This window comes from Drosophila mojavensis, unplaced genomic scaffold, assembly GCF_018153725.1.
Source record: "Drosophila mojavensis isolate 15081-1352.22 unplaced genomic scaffold, ASM1815372v1 contig_19, whole genome shotgun sequence".
In the NCBI taxonomy this organism is placed as follows: Eukaryota; Metazoa; Arthropoda; class Insecta; order Diptera; family Drosophilidae; genus Drosophila; species Drosophila mojavensis.
This window is the reverse complement of record NW_025318726.1, coordinates 4,667,652-4,684,214: the sequence shown is the minus strand read 5'-3', so window position 1 is coordinate 4,684,214 and position 16,563 is coordinate 4,667,652. Positions and strand designations below refer to the sequence as shown.

The following is a 16,563-nucleotide window of genomic DNA, read 5'->3' as shown; positions in this document are numbered from 1 at the left end:
TGCAGCAAGAGACGGACCATTTTGGAATCAAAGTCAGGAGTCGCAGCATAAAATTTCAACGACGCTGAGACGTGGCCAAATTTGGCTCAGAGCTCGTACCCTGGAGACTGAGGCTGAAGCTGAAGCTGAAGCAGAAACTTAAACTGGGAATGAGACTGAGACTGAGACTGAGGCGAACTTAATTGAAATATCCTACCAGACACCGCAGCGCTTTAAATATTTAAGCCAGGGCAAGCGCAGTGGGAAAATGGGAAGATGGGAAAGCGGGAAAGCGAAAATGGTATAGGTGCGAACGCGAAAATTAAGACCACAGCAATTTACTGCTGGCAGGTAATCCCATTTAGTACGGATAATATTGCCACTCGGCGTCTGGTCGTCTGCAAATTGGATTTTTTTTTTTCTTTTTCTTTTGTCGTTTTCGGGTAGCAGCGCGAACAAAATATTCCACAGCCCGCTGAGAGAATCAACAACAAAAAAGTTTTTGATAAGAGAGCTCATCAAAACTTCTGTTACAAGAAAAAACTTTTAGGCAAGATTCCAATTTCTGTTCCGACAGCCACACACAGAGCACGCGAGCCCAAAGAACCCCAAACCTAATGCTCATAATTTAAAGTTGGGAAGAATTTTCAGAGCCCAGCTAAGATTCCTGCTGCCCTTTATATATTAAGTTTGTCTAAGAGAGAAGCTAAGAATTATTTTGGAAAATATTTTAACCAAGTTTTAATTAATTTCTAAGCCGTATATTTTAGTAATCCCAGTCGAAGTGTGTTTTGCTAATTCCAGGAATTTTCTGCCATCCAAAAAAGTTCTATGAGCCACCGACTTTAACGACTTTAAAATACCCTGGACTCTACACAGAGAGACGGTTTTACCTCGATATACGATAAGCACACACAACAACATTCTTAACCACTCATATATTTCGACGATCTTTAAATTTTTTTTAAAACATAATAAGTAATTCAATTTACCTCAATAGCCGAAAATATAATTTATTGGTATACCTATGGAGACTATCAAATGTAATCAATTTTCGCATGTTTGGAAAAATTCTGGTATAAGTATATAATATTTGTTAATTATTAAAGAGGATCGTAAACAAATTAATAAATTAGCAAATTAGCAACTATAAAATATTGTTGCAGGCCTAAAACCACCAAAAGTGCCTAAATAATATGGTTTAAAAATTTTTCAAGATCCTATTGGGTGAAACATGTTTTAAATAGAGAATACCATAAATTTCAAGGTAATACGAACATTGCACAAAACCAATATACTCCTGAACAAGTGTTTAAAGGAAACAAAAAGCACTTTTATATTAGATATTTTTGGACCACCGCGTGGAGTCAAAAGTTTAATGAGAAAAGTTCGAGCAAAGTTCGGCATTCCCGCCGACATTGCTGAGAGTGCGTGTTTATTAACCCCGAGCAATTCAAGTCTGTCTGCCAACACTCTGAGTCGGTATTCGAGTGCTTTCCTTATAACTCTTATAAAGCCAAATCCCACATGAACTCATAATTTGAAAACTAAAATAATATATGACAATATATTTAATGTAATTGCAATAAATAATAATTTAATGTAAATAAATAAGTTTGCAATATTATTCCCATTGTTAACTAACAGTAAATCGTTTTACACTTAAAAAATAAACTAAATGAATAAATGAACTCCCCAAATAGAAAGATATAAATATAGTAACATAAGGAATGCCCCTTTTATATATGACATAAATATGTCAACTGTTAGGTTTTTGAAATTTCTGCTATGGCTATGAGCGTTACACTCTAAACAATTTTGGCAACCTACTACATACCTGATCATACAAATAGATATGTATTTACTATACTATTTATTTTCTCAAAGTATTTCTAAGCTCTATACTCTACATCCGAAAAATAAAAACACTAATTAAATGAATGGATAAACTTAGAATATATTATATATAAACTCTTACGCTATTTCCTCAAAGTGTATTTCGTAGCAGAACTGTTTTCACTGTAAAAAAATATGGAGCATCTTTACAATAACAAACTACCCAAATGCGATGGGTCTATTTATATATACATCTCGTATAAGCATCGAGCGTGTTACTATTTCTTTTTTCCAAGTGTGCGGCATAGCTGCAAAAGCCACCCCTAAAAATTACCACTAGAACCGACTGTGTGTGTACGTGTATGTGTGCAGCGATAGAGGCGCATGCATTGGTGTTGGTGGCCCTGGACGTTGTCTTCGTTGTTGCTGTCGTGGCGTGGCAGAGCTCTCTCCCCTCGCACGTTGCAGCGACCATTCATTCGATGGCTGGCGGTGGTGGCACCACCGTGCGCAGCGGCCATGCGGCCATGCGGCCATGCCTGGACTCGACTGGCAGGCAGCGCGATGCCGGCATTTTCGTTAGACTTGCGGATAGATACACAGACACAGCCCACGCATGCGACGACGTGCGGCTTGGGCGTGGCTCGCATCCAGGGAGTATTGTGTGGTATATAAGAAGTGGTATACATGCTCTACGTGCTTGGGCGACGATTGATGATGCGCTTAGGAAGTATCAATCGGAGATATTTTTAATTTCCGACAAACAAATTCAACTATTCAGGGCATTGATTTGTTACAGCCCGAGACTAGGAACGCAACTAAAAGAACAGCAATTAGTGAGAGATCGATGGCACGGCGGCCCACGAGCTGCAGTTCACTATTTGGCTGTAATACGTATCCTGGTCTAATTTATGAGCAGTCCGCCGTATGTTGCGCTGCGAAGAGATTTATGATCGCATCATAAAACAATTAACAAGCCGAAACTCGTGCCACATAAATCGCTGCAGGCTCTCTCACTCTACCTCTTTCTCTCTTTTGCTCTCTCTCTTTCTCTGTCTTACTACTCGATTCACAAGTCTTGTCTGGTTATTTCATGTCGCTATTGTGTTATATTTCACGGCGTTTTATTATTACATACTCTGGGTAAATGGGGATTTGGCTCTGAGCGCGGGCTTGACACCAAAATTGTCTCCCAGCTGTGTATCTATGCGTGTGCGTGTGTGTGTATTTTTTTAATTAACCACACAAGATTTCTACTCATTTTCATATCGTAAACGTTTATCCAACTTAATAAGTCGTAAACGCCTCAGCTACGACGACTGCTTCTAACAAAGTTTCATGGCCCTTCCACAGCAGCTCTTGCCTCTGGCCTCGCATTCGCATTTGCTGACAGCGCAGGTGAAAGTGTCCACAAGCCCGAGTGCATATACTTGTGCATAAATTCATACCTACTCCAATACAAGTTATGTAACACGCATATGACTGCTCGAACGACTGGGCGGCATCCTGCTCCCAGTTACCTCCGACAGCATTAATGGAAGCTTAAACGTTGAATTACATACAGGGGTCGCTATAAGTATGTGTATTTGGCTGACACAGTAAAACCGAGCAACACATGATACGCATTTATCAAAAAAATTATAAATAGCGCTTTGATTACCTCAAGACAGGACTAAGATATATAAATATCAGAGAGTTTAGACTTTATGACTTTAATGAGAGATTTCTGAATACATATCTCTGATCTATATTTGAACTTTTCAAATGTGCTTAAATATGTCCTCAAATATATAATATATACTGTTTAAATAACCATATATATCAATAGTACTCCCTAATATTGAATTATGGAATTAGGTAAAAGTAAACTTGTATCTAGGGGTGATCACAATATGCACAGGAATTGCATGATTGAACCACTGTGCAGCATCAACTGGTATTCATTTAATTTTGTAACTGTCAAACCGCTAAAAAAAGGAAAGGAGAAGATGGAGCTCAGGTCCTCAGCTCGCACAGTGCTGACACAGAGTCATTTATCCGACAGGTGCTCCGGCAGCCCTTTTTGTTTCAGCGCCCGACAATATTCTTTTAATGATGGCGATTAACACTGTCAGCCATGTGCAGGCAGCCGAGCCCTGTCGCGCTCCCACTCCCATTCCCCTTCTCCTTCTCATTCTCATTCTCATTCTATTTCTGGTTCTCGTTTGCCGATTTAATTAAGTCGTCGTCGTCGCTGCTGCCACGCCCCAGCGGGCACCCGAATGGCGGAGCTAAGCTGAACTCTTTGCTAACATTTTTTGCTGATTCCATTGTTTGGACTAATCTCTGTTTGCGGAGCGACCCCCATAACGGCGTGCTCCGAGCGCCGTCAGCAGCAACGGAAGCAGCACTCGCAGGACCTCAATGGATCTGGGGTCGAGCACACATGCCTGCGGAATGCCATAAAGCTACCCACACACATCTCTGAAAGATACTGTCAACATGTTTGTTAATGTCGTTTTGAAATTTACAAGTTTTGCAGATAAACTTTGCATTTAATTTCAGCGCAGGCTCCCCTCGAAGGGGGAAAGCACCTTTGGCGACTCTCCGACTCCCAGCCCCCCTTTATCAGTTCCATAAAGAGCCTAAGTTATGCGGCATTCAGCTTAGGCCTCGCCACTCGAAAATGCTTATATGGAGATCCCGTATGCTGCATGAATTTATTTATATTTACATTTATTCCAAGCCCTATTTAAATTTTGAGATCAATGAGAACCCAGCGCTGCTTTGATATTGCCTCGATCTTACCCTCTCGTTGCTTTTATTTTCTCTTCTTTCTTCTTTCTTCTTTCATCTCTCTTTTCTGTTTTATCTTTCGATTTTCGTTTTCATTTGTGTTTGCGCTTCGAGTTAAAAGCCATAAATTTGTTTATGGGCCCATTAAATCATCACGATTGTCTCTGTGACCTTGAGCCATTAGTTGGCCAGCATTGAAGCGCTCCCATTTTTGGGAGACATTCGCTTTCCTTTGCATTTGTTTCGTTCGCCATTTTATTGCTCGCTGCCTTTTAATGCAGCGTTCGCTTTTAAGCCGTTTACTCCGCCGCCAGCCTATTCGCATATGGGCAAACGGGCCAAAGATTTATGCATATATATTCCTGATCGGCAGCAACTAACGCATCTATATAACCATAACTATCTGACTGCCGGGACGTGCGTCACTCTACACATATGACTGATCGAGGCATTCATTCAGTTATAACTGTAACTAACGACATTTGATCCTACATATATGATCTCACAAGCGAACTAATCTGGTAAAAGAGACTGGCGTGCCTTAATTTATTCAATCTTTACTGCTAGTAAAGAATATGTTAATAATATTAATAATAATTATAATCACTATTGGCATATGTAGCCAATTAATAAATTAATAATTTATAGTTCATAATTTGTATTTTTTATTTAATAATACAATATTACAGTTTAATAATTCATATCACCTCTTATTATCACATTTAAATTAAACAAATGACATTCTTACTAGATTCCATGTGTTTAATTATATGCAGCTCTCTAAACGCATTGCACAGATTTACAACAATTACGATCTTAAGGCCTCATTATAATTTTTTGTACAAATGTAAATGATTTAAAATATGAAACTATCAACGGCTTTTTGGGCAACTGAACCCGAGCCTTGACCTGATAATATATATTTTATTTTATATAAAACTAAGAGTAATAATAAAACGCCTATTTCTTACACACACCCAAAAGAGATATATCTTTCTGTTCGCCGTCGGCACATCTTTTAGATACAACAGTTTTCGTCCTATTCAATTGAAAGTAGGACTATATATAATGCTGTCAAGATATGCCTTTCCCAATTGTTATTGCATAATCCATTAGTAAATAGTAATGAGAAATTATGAGATGAATTGTGCTCAAAGAACTTTGCATACTAGAAATATAATATCAGGAAACTTCAGCTACAATTCCACTGCCCCAATGTTAATTAATAAATTGCTTGGGACTCGCCGTTAAGTCTAGCGGAAGGAGGCATTTAATTTTCATTGCAATTGCGCGAGTTCTTCCGCTAAATGGAGTAGGCCTTGCTTCTCCCGAAGTAAGGGAGGTCGGTGTCTTGTGGCTCGTTTGGTTTTAGTGCGACTCGATTTGTGCGAAATTTCTGGCTGATAAAGCAATGGAAAAGGCAATGAATGACGCGCACGAGTAAATTTTCGGTTTCTTTATTCTGCCTTGGCATGTTTCCATTTGTCTTCGCTGTGTTTGTGTAAGTTTTCCATTTGGATAATGGAAAAAGACCATTTGAGGCCATTACATGGCTCTGCTCGCCAGCCGGGGGCAATTCGAGCCGCACTATTGTAACAGACCCATCGCGGCATAAGTGGAACTGGGCACGGCGCCATTGGAGCCACCAGCTCCAAGCGACTGCCACACACACACATAGACACACACACACACACACAGACAAAGAGACTTTGCTAGTTGTGCGCAATTTTGCTTTTAGCTTATTTCAAGTTTTTCTTCTCGACATTTGCAAAATGAATTGTAATGCAATGGGGGAGGGGGTATGCCAGCAGCGACTGGCGTTGGGCCACGCCCCGACCTAAGACCCTGGATCGACCCTAGAGCAATGGCCTCGGCAATAAAATCATATTCGCCGGGCGCCAGTCAGCTCCCAAATATAATTTTTGTGCCAAAAGTCGTTTGCAGTGTCTTTTCTTTAAGTAGGAAAACGGAGAGCGGAGAGTGGGGATGGGAGATGCTCTATGGAGAAGCTACTTCTTTTGTTTGGATCTGTGCTTTTATTGGTGTTATTAGCCTGAAAGCACTGCAATTATGGGCGACTTCTGAGGCCCCGGATGTGGGACACTTAATACTAAATGGGTTTAAGGTCAGCAATCGAATAATGCGAATCACAGCAACAACACATCAAATGGGATTGCCACACGTAAGCCTAAGTTCATATTTATATCAAATGGGTCTAGTGGGAAGAGACTGTGGTCTATTGAGACGATCAACTTGATCAGTTATTGATTAATAATTTGTTACTAAAATAAAGTGTCAATTGATGAAAACAATCCTATTGTTTGTAGACAAATATTACGGCAATTTGATTGAAAAAAAAAATGATCAGGAGAACTCTCTGAGAGTTCATTGATCACATCAAGCATCCAGTTTGAAGAACCACCGATATTCTCACTCTACACATCAATGATTTTGGAGATGGGTTTTTAATACGATTCTATAAATATACTGACAGCCGAATATGTCAGTATTAACTTGATTTTCGATGATATCACAAAGGCCTGCCTAACACATTTGAGACTCTGAAGTGAATTTAATAAAATATACAAAACTGTTCTTTTGTTTATTCATCATTCGTCGTAAATGAATTCCAGTGTGCTGAGCGGCATGCGTGTGGATTTATAATTATTTGATAGCCCGAGAAATATATTCATTAACGCATCGTTGCTCGAGGGAGCCATTAATTCAAAATTACTTAATTTGGCAGTACGAAGCCTACAAATATTCCAAATATATTCCAACCGAATCTCGTTATGGCACAAGATTTTAAAGGTTTTTAGCTGCTCAATCAAGTGCCTGACAATTTCCAATTCACGAAGTTAGTTATGACTTCCCTTTCAACCATATTTTGACAGACGCATAATGGAGGTCTTGATTATGTATGCATCCTTCTCGTCCTTCCATAAAAGAGCACTTAGGATCTGAGCAATCATTTGTCAAATAATTCTCTCCAGCTATCCACTTGTCAGCCTGCATTGGATTTTGGTTATGATAAGTATTTCCATTTTGTTTTTTTACATTTTCATTAATTTCCCCCGTCTTTCAGTTGATATGAAATTCTACTTATCCCTCGCTCAGCACTTGAGATTCATCGGGCATTTTCATTTGTAATCTGCTGGTTTTTGTTTTAAAATTCTAGACTTGTTGCTGCTGCAATTTATGGACTACTTGACTTTTGGGCAGGGCCTATCGGGGCTCAGTCAGAGTTCGTAAATAGTTTCCCATGTCAATTGAAGTTTCTCTATTTTTATTCTGCGATTGAACAAACAAATTTGTATTTTAAATTCATTTGTTTCATAGCACGTGTTCGTTGTTCTTGACAGCTTTCAAAATTAGTTTATTGAACATAGCTCGTAATTCATAATCGTAAATCATTCGACAGAGAAAGGAAATAGAAAGATGCTCAATAAATAATGTCAAGTTAAAAGGAAAAGCTAATTGGATACACGATTTTCTAATGTGAACTTTAACAGGCCATACCTACAAAAACATTTTACATATTGTAAAATCTGTCTCATATCAAATCCCATTCAGATTCTGCTCTGTCTATTGGACGTTTTTCTGGAATGTTTCGGAATGCGATCCGGAAAATGGCTCTGCTCAGAATCCCATAGAGACCGCTGCGACACCACCACAATCGAATCAGAGGCACCAACACAGCTGCATTTCAGAATGTTTGCTTGTGTGCGTGAACCGAAGAGAGTGCAAGAGAGAAGAGAGCGACTGCTAACCGAAAACATGCGCTTGTATTTGTTCTATTGACAGCGACGCCATCTACAGCTCATCGTACCATGTACAGCGCCAGGCCAACAACACCAGAGGTCGCTCCGCACGGGGGTGTGTGACCTGGCTACTGAACTGTGCTGAACTCCGATAGGACATCGAATTCTTAGAGTTGCATATATTATCTTGCACATTCGTCGATCAGAACATTTTCATTAAACAATTTGTTGATTTTCTTGACGTTCAAACATTAATTTTAAAATTGTATTCAAATATTTCTTTCAACTTTCTTTAAATTATATTCGACTGATCGCTTACCCATAATAATTCCAAAAAATATGTAATAATAAGCTTTAATAGGCTGCGTCGGAAATATTTAACTGTCATTGTAAAACGAATCGAAAAAAATTAATTTGCAGTCAGGGCCTACCGACTACAGAATACTCATTATCAGTCGAGAAATAGCTGAAACTCGCTTGTCTAAGCAATCAGGAAGAATTCAGCGGTAACTGGACTGTTCCTTTCACTATTTCAATATTGAATATGCTGTTTCCGCGCTTTGAACAGGTGTGACTATATAATCTTCTCCACCAATTCTTAGAAGGTATCTAGAGTAACGTTATTTAAGCGTCGAAATTGATATAAGGCGTAAGCAGACTGAACTGTGCCAGATATTCATTTTCACATTTTCCATATTTCTGGAAGTATGAACGACATATTTTTAGGGTTATTGTTGTATTATGGATTTATGAATTCCACATTTCCGCCTTTACTAATCTTTACTAATCATTTTACTCTAATATATGGATACATAATTCTTTTGTCGACTTATGATGAATTTGTACGTTGCACGTACGTTTCGGCTAGACTAGATATACATAGTACTATCAGATTTGCTTGACCCATAAATTAGAGTTCCGTATAAATCGTTATACTGGGCTAACGTATATATACCAAATCGTAACTCTTGAAACTAGACGCGGCGAGTTGGTTTGAGCTGCGACGGACAGGTGGACGGGCAGACAGAAAAATGGACACTGCTTAAAGGTAATTTTCACTTTCAGTTCGAAAATTAGTATTTACAGCTATGTGTGATTGTCTGATGCTTCCAATTTCACGCTAAAATAATATATTGTAAGGTATTTTTATTGCTTTATTTATTTATCTAGAATTTGGCGCACATTTTCATAGCTATTGAATATTAATGCTAAGCAGAGCATTTAGAAAGCAATTAATATTTATTAATTAATATGTAATGTTATTTATTTAGATAACCATATGGAGTTATTTAGCCTTTCTTATTGATTATTTATTGCTATTTATTTATTATTTATAGTAGTCGTACTGCTATTTTTAATACCGCAGCTGATTATTAGTACTGAAATCAGCAATGCGACTGTGAAACTATTAAATCCGCTGATTATAGAAACGTGTGATTTTCAAAGTAATTGTAAATAGAAATCCGAACAATCCGATAAATTCACTACTTTATCAACACTACTATACTCTCAGGGTCACCAGTAAAAAAGTAAAGTGAACTACGATAGTTTCAATGGTTAAGAACAAACAATAAGATTTTAAAATGTTAGTTATGATTAATATTCAAAAAATTTTTTTGTGAAATCGATTGAATTTATCTTCCAGTTTTATGTAATATTTTGATAGGTATTATTTTTATTGATTAATGATAAGGGTAATGAACAGAATATAAAACTATAATTTAGTGTCTGATTTTGTCAATACGAGAATCAGATAATAATTGCATGATTTTACCTATAAATGTATTTATTTCTCCCGTATATTGATTGATCGATGATGGCTTTGAGTAATCAGCTTATGAGTCATTCCAGAGTAAACCTAAAGGTTATTCTGCAGGAATTCAATATTTTAAAATGCCAACATCTTCTGCTATGCTATATGCTTATATATAATATAATAAAATGATATATTAATACAATATGAATTAATTCATTTTGCTAAATACCGAAGAATTTTCTATTTTATTACAGCTGCTACAATTTAAAAATCTTGTCAGCTCTATAAATTTACAGAGCATACGCAGTCCACTCAGAATATGCACACCTACATATTTATACTCGAGTTGATGATGGGAATTGATGTACGTATGTATGTATGAAATTGTATATACATAGATATGCAAGTCCAGCACGTTCCATATTCACCATTGCTCGGCGGACAAGTCTCTGAGGTCGAGACAACCGAATTTTACCACGGCGTCTGTGCGTTGAACCCTTGACTATGGCGACCTTAGCTCCGCCCATTTTTTAATGGCCTCTGCCGCATCGCCAGAGCGACGCATGCGCCTTGCCGGCGAATATGGAAGACAAAGCGCAAATGGAAAGAAAGCAAGGGACGAGAGGCAAGCAGAGAGCGAGATGGAAATTGTGAATAAAATGAAGTTAGAATGGAGTGGGGCAGCTGCGTGGGTTGGGTTGGGTTTTGGGACTTGCGGCTTGGGTTGGCTCCAGTGGGTTTTCCCGTCGCTGATTAACATTTTTATAAATTTATTCAAATGAGCAGCGCTCAATATGGAAATGACTCTTGGGGCCGACGCTCTAGCAAGGTAATTAAAACTCGAATGGCTTTATGATTTTTCTTGGTGCCGCCAACAACGACGGCGACAGCGCCCTCAGATCGAGATGTCTGGATGTTTTTATGTCGCGGTGCACTGCCAGCGGCCGCTCCCCTTTCGCCCCCTCTCTCCCCCGCCCACACTTTCAACACTCCGCGCCGCGCCGAGTTGCAACATGTGGCATTAATTATGCGGCGATAATGTCTTGCTTTGTTGCCAAGAGTTGGGATTCGTCTTATGAAAGTGTCAGAATAAATTACATGATTCCAAGCCAACTGATACCTACGCCCCGACACCAGCTTGAGCACTGTCCGCGACTCTCAAGGAGGAGCCTCAGCGTATGCCTATGTCGCGCATTAGGATTTCAGCGTCTCACTCTCATCGCCTCTGCCTCTGCCTCAGCCTCAGCCCTGTCCAAGGAGGGGGCACATGTATGCGAGACACGCCCGAAGGGAAGCTCGCGGCGTATGGGCTCACCCTAATTCACCCTGCTTGGCTTTTCGTTGAATATTAAGCTTATACACACACTCACGCATTTCAAATGCTGAACTCTTATTTATGACGATTATGTCTGTGGGCGAAGAGCGGCTGTCTTGGAATGGGAATGGGAATGGGAATGGGAATGGAAATAAAACTATGGCAGGGACATGATGTTCTACACGTCAGTCAATTGGTTTTTGCTTTTGCATTCAATGGGTGTTCAATTAGTCAGAGAGCGTGACAAATGCATATACGTACGTATGTATGTACATATGTGTGCGTGTTGCATAACCTCCTTCCCTTCTATTTGCATTTTGGCATTTCTCGAATCCTTTTTCCCAAATTCGATGTCCTGCTGTGTGTTTTCTGTGGTTTCTGCTCGGCCTTTGTCCAAATCAAAATATTTGGAAACCGGAGCTGCTGAGGCGGGTGCTTTATGATGTGCCCATAAAAGAACCCGTCTTCACGCTTTCGCTGGACCACACCAGTCCGAAGAAATCTCGGACCGTCATTAGCCGAAAATATGCCACAACCAAATGCCGTGCCCCGGATCGCATTTTGCGTCATTCGTTCGCTTGAATGCAACGCGAAAGGTCGTTCCTCAGCTCGTAGGATCATAAATCATTCAAAGTGCAACCGAGCTAACCCTTTCCTCACTCTCTGCTACCTGTCTCACATTGAACGATTCCCGTTTTCCCTATGGAAAGCAGCCACTGCGCGCCTCCGATCTCTGGCTGCTCAACATTTTGCAGCCAGGCCTCAACGTCTGTCATTTTATGAGTTAACATATGTTAATTTTTCTCTGTAATTTATATACTTATATCTATTCGTAATTGAATAGGTTCATAGCTTATTGGCAACATAACAGTAAACAGTATTATAAGTGAAACAGAAATGTAAGTAAGTATTTAAATAGTTTTAGACTAAATATTCACTCAGATTTTTATTAATGATTCATATAATTCAATACTTAATGAATACAACTTACCTCATCAGAATTTGTTTTTTATATAGCATATTTATCTTCTTGACAAGACGTTGGCTACTTCGTCTTCGTACTTCGTAGATCTACAACTACAAAGAAAATGGTTGTCGATTAATCTCAAAACTAGATTATACTCATATCAAATATGTTTTAATGGAATGATAATTCAATTATTCTATATGCAACTCTGTGGAACGAATTGGCCCAAACTTTTCAACATGTTGTACAATTTGTGGAATATGTTTACTTGACAAACTTATTTCGCAGCAGGATTAGAATATTAATTTGCCATTTTCGCCGACGGCATAGCTTTATGTTGATAAATTAAGCAAATATTCGCTCACATCATTTTCTGACTTAATTTTATAATCAGCAACTAAATATTATTTTAATATCAGCAGTTGCAATTTTTTCTAGTTTTATATACATTTTGGGGAAGTAAAAAGTCTACATATACTTATGGATAGTTACATATCTTATGTATATTATATAAAAATAAAATTCAGAAATGGCAATGCTCAGAAATGAGCAATGCTCAGTGAGTATATAAGATTGGAGAAAAGTGTTGATGAAATGGATTGAGATGAAACATTCTTATTATACTTATTTTTCTAGTTTTCATATAACTATCAGTAACGCCTCGCAACATATCAATTGTACGACTTATTAATGCTCTTTTTTATATTCATTTAATTTAACTCTATCTAAAAATGAATGTACCGCAGCTAAGTAATATCTGTGTGTTAGTACGTTTACTACAATTGTACCCAAAATGTCAGCTTTACTGTCCGTTCGTCCGTCCGTCCGTCTATTCATCTGTTACTCTGCTTTGCCAGGTATCAAAGTTGAGTGAATATTGTGTAGCATTTGCGTAGTTTTATTGGTGTTATTATTGACGGACCATTCATTAGATATGATAAGCTTATTGTAAAGGCTCTATGACTACAATTGTTTCGGAAATGTCAGCCTTCCTATCCGACCGTCCGTCCGTCCACTCATCTCTTTCTTTGATTTGCCCAGTGTCAAGAGCCGTGTAGTATTAGAGTAGAATTATTGGGAATATGCCTAATTCTCATTTTTAAATAGCTACAGCCTCACTCAAGTATATATATACCACTATACTATACATTTACTTACGCACATTTTTATAGTCACCTGGAGGAGTCAGCCGAGGCAGTTGGATATAAGTTACTTGCACGAGAAGCATTGTACGATAAATCAGATCCACTATTAACGTCCGAAATGTCAAAAATGGCGGCAACAAATCAGTATAATTGAATCCACGCCCAGCGCCCAGAGAAACCGACGAACGCGACTCGCTGGACGGACAGACGCAGGTTGGGAGAAGCACAAAGCACGGATGGTCCCGGGAACCAGCCCAAGAGCAGCGACCGCGAAGCATTACAGAATCGGAAAGCAAAGCACAAACAAGGCAAGCCAACGGCACTTCGAGCCGACCCGAAAGTATTGTTAACGTCAACTTTTAGCTTGGCTTGGAAATCACACGCGAAATTGTAATCCACATTTAGATATGCATGTATGAGTGTGCGGATGTGTATGTGTGTGCGGATGTGTGTATGGGCGCACTCACAGTTGGGCGAAGGGCGCTGGAGCAGAGCGTTCCTTTTCTTTCATTGTCGAAATTATAATTAATTCTGTTATTTTGGACAGCACACGAACCGGCTCGAGTTGATTTACAGCACGTTTTTATTTGCATTTGCGTTTTCATTTTCATTCTCATTTTCTTGTTTTGTTTCATTTTTTCTTTCAATTTGCACAATTGGACGCACAGACAATGGACAATGGCAGCCGTGCAGGCTCCGGGCTCCGGGCTACGGGCTACGGGCTCCGGGCTTCGCCTTCTACTGTCTGACTGCGAATGCGACACCTCAGGAAAATTGGAAACCTCGACCCCGATTTGGCTATCGAGCATTCTTGTCCGCTTCTCGAAGCCCGCTTGCTAAGCAGCTATCAATTGTCGGATGGTGTGTGGAGCAGGACGTCTGCTTTACGCGGCGTCGACCTGAGAGCAAAGTGTCCAAAAAATAATATTTGCTGTTCAGTTTGACAGTTCAGTCAATGGCTGCCGCAGCCGCAGCCGCAGCCGCAGCCACTGCCACTGCCGATGTCGATGTCGATGTTGACGCCGAGGCGAAGGCGAAGGCGAAGGTTGTGGAAGCGCAGTCGGCGCACGAAGTGGCGTCGAGACAAGAACGAAGCAAAAAGCAACAGCAACGTCAAATGAGAGTGAGTATACGGGAAGACAGAGCCGCCAGTAACAGTAACAGCAGCAACAGCAACAGCAACAGCAACAGCCTCAGACAGAGCCACTGCCGCAGCCACGGCACAACGTCAACAGCCAGAGCAATCAGATACTGAGACAGACGAACGGACGCGTTCCGCGAAGGGGAAAAGGTGTCGCTTGACGGTGGTTGAGAGCCGGAGTGAATGCTTCACTTGCCTCACTTGCCAGGGCTAGCCCATGCAGGCATGTATATATGCATGTGTGTGTGCGATATGGATGGGGATGTGGATGATGATGACAGCGTTGCGTTGCTTAGTTAGACAAAAAAAAAAATGAAAAAGGTCATAAACCCACAGCAGAAGCAGCGGCCGCAACACTTACGTTTGCCAGAACGCCAAAGGACAGAGGACAGAGGACAGAGAGATAGAGTACGAATGGAAATAAGAATGAGAACGGACACGAACAGAAAGCTGAGAGCAACCACATGCCAGCAGCAAGCACCACTGCCGTCGCCGGCTGGCGGTGAAAAGATGAAAAGCCAGAGAAGCAGCAGTTCAAGCAAAAAGGCACAGCGATGGGCAATAAAACGCGTTGGCAGCTGCCCTCTTCTTCTGTTGCGCGCACTCGGCTCGCTCCGTCTCGCTCGCGCGCGCACTCACACGCACACACAGCCGCACATGAAAACAACCACCAGAGCACTCACGCTCGCACTCGCACTCGCACGAAGCGACTGACACTCACACACACAGACGCAGGCCCAATCATTTTATATACGCCATTTGCTGTCTGCTGTAGATACATTTGTATCTTTATGTGCGAAACGAGTCAGCGACGCGTCGGCGACGGAGATCTGTATATACTTTGCCTTTCCATGTGTGCGACTATATGTATGTGCATTCTACTGTGCGTGTGTGCGTCTGTAAACTCGCTGCTGACGACATCGGCATCAGCGACGAGTCAATTTTGAGTTTCAGTTTCGCATAGAAGTGGTTGTTGCTGTTGCTGTTGCTGTTGTTTTTTCTCTTCCTGAATTCATTTGATTGTTATTCCTTCTGCATTCCGTTCTGTACCCGAAATTAGCAGAAACGAAAGCAATCTGTCTAGATTCCACCACCACCAGCTCTTATCTTGAATCGGAATTGGGGTTCAGTTCCCAGTGCGCATCCATCACCCGTTTATCTTTTGATTACCACATCGAATCGTATTGAATTTGGGAGGCAAGGCAAACACACACACACACACACACACACACACACACACACACACACACACAAATATATAATAAAAAATACAAATGAAAAGAATAAAACAAGTAAGAAAGCTCTAGTCGAGACTGCTCGACTACGAGATCCCCTGAACCCTTGGAGCAATAGATATTTCAATACTTTTTCGCGACTTTCAGCTTACACAAAAACACGCACACACACACACACACACGCACGTACGCACATACAGGTATACATACACACACACGCATACAGACACACATACACACACACACGCATACAGACACAAACGCATACACACACACACATACACACACACATACACATACAAGCAACCACGCATAAACACGCATGGGCTGCAGTGTGCGCTTACTATGAGAACTTAATTGTTTAATAACTTTTTTTTTGGACGTACGATCTTCATGAAACTTTTAGATTATGATTATAACATGAATATGCATGTAATTGCCAAAGCACAAGTCTCTAGTATTTGAAATACGCTTTTTACAAAAGTGAGGGTGAGGGGGTGAATTTAGAGGTGGGGGTAAATTTTAACAAAAACCGAAACTGTATAAATTGCATATAAGCATACATTAAAAATTTGGAGACTCTAGCAATAAAGGTGTAGAAGATATAATTTTATAACTGGGTTTCGATAAGGTTTTTTATCGATAAAAAAAGA

General features: G+C 40.1%; 1 protein-coding gene across 4 annotated transcripts in view; it reads right to left on the bottom strand.

The window, feature by feature from the left end:
• The window catches only part of LOC26527286, a 39,463-nt gene extending 24,970 nt beyond the window's left edge, over nt 1-14,493 (bottom strand). The window contains exons 1-2 of one of the 4 annotated variants that reach the window (XM_044007690.1): nt 13,548-14,493; nt 12,414-12,499 (exon numbers count right to left, since the gene is read on the bottom strand). The gene's annotated coding sequence lies outside the window, so the exon portion shown is untranslated. The remainder of the gene's footprint in view (nt 1-12,413; nt 12,500-13,547) is intronic. The other 3 variants (XM_044007688.1, XM_044007691.1, XM_044007689.1) reach the window with 3 other exon arrangements.
• Between the last annotated feature and the right edge of the window lie 2,070 nt (nt 14,494-16,563).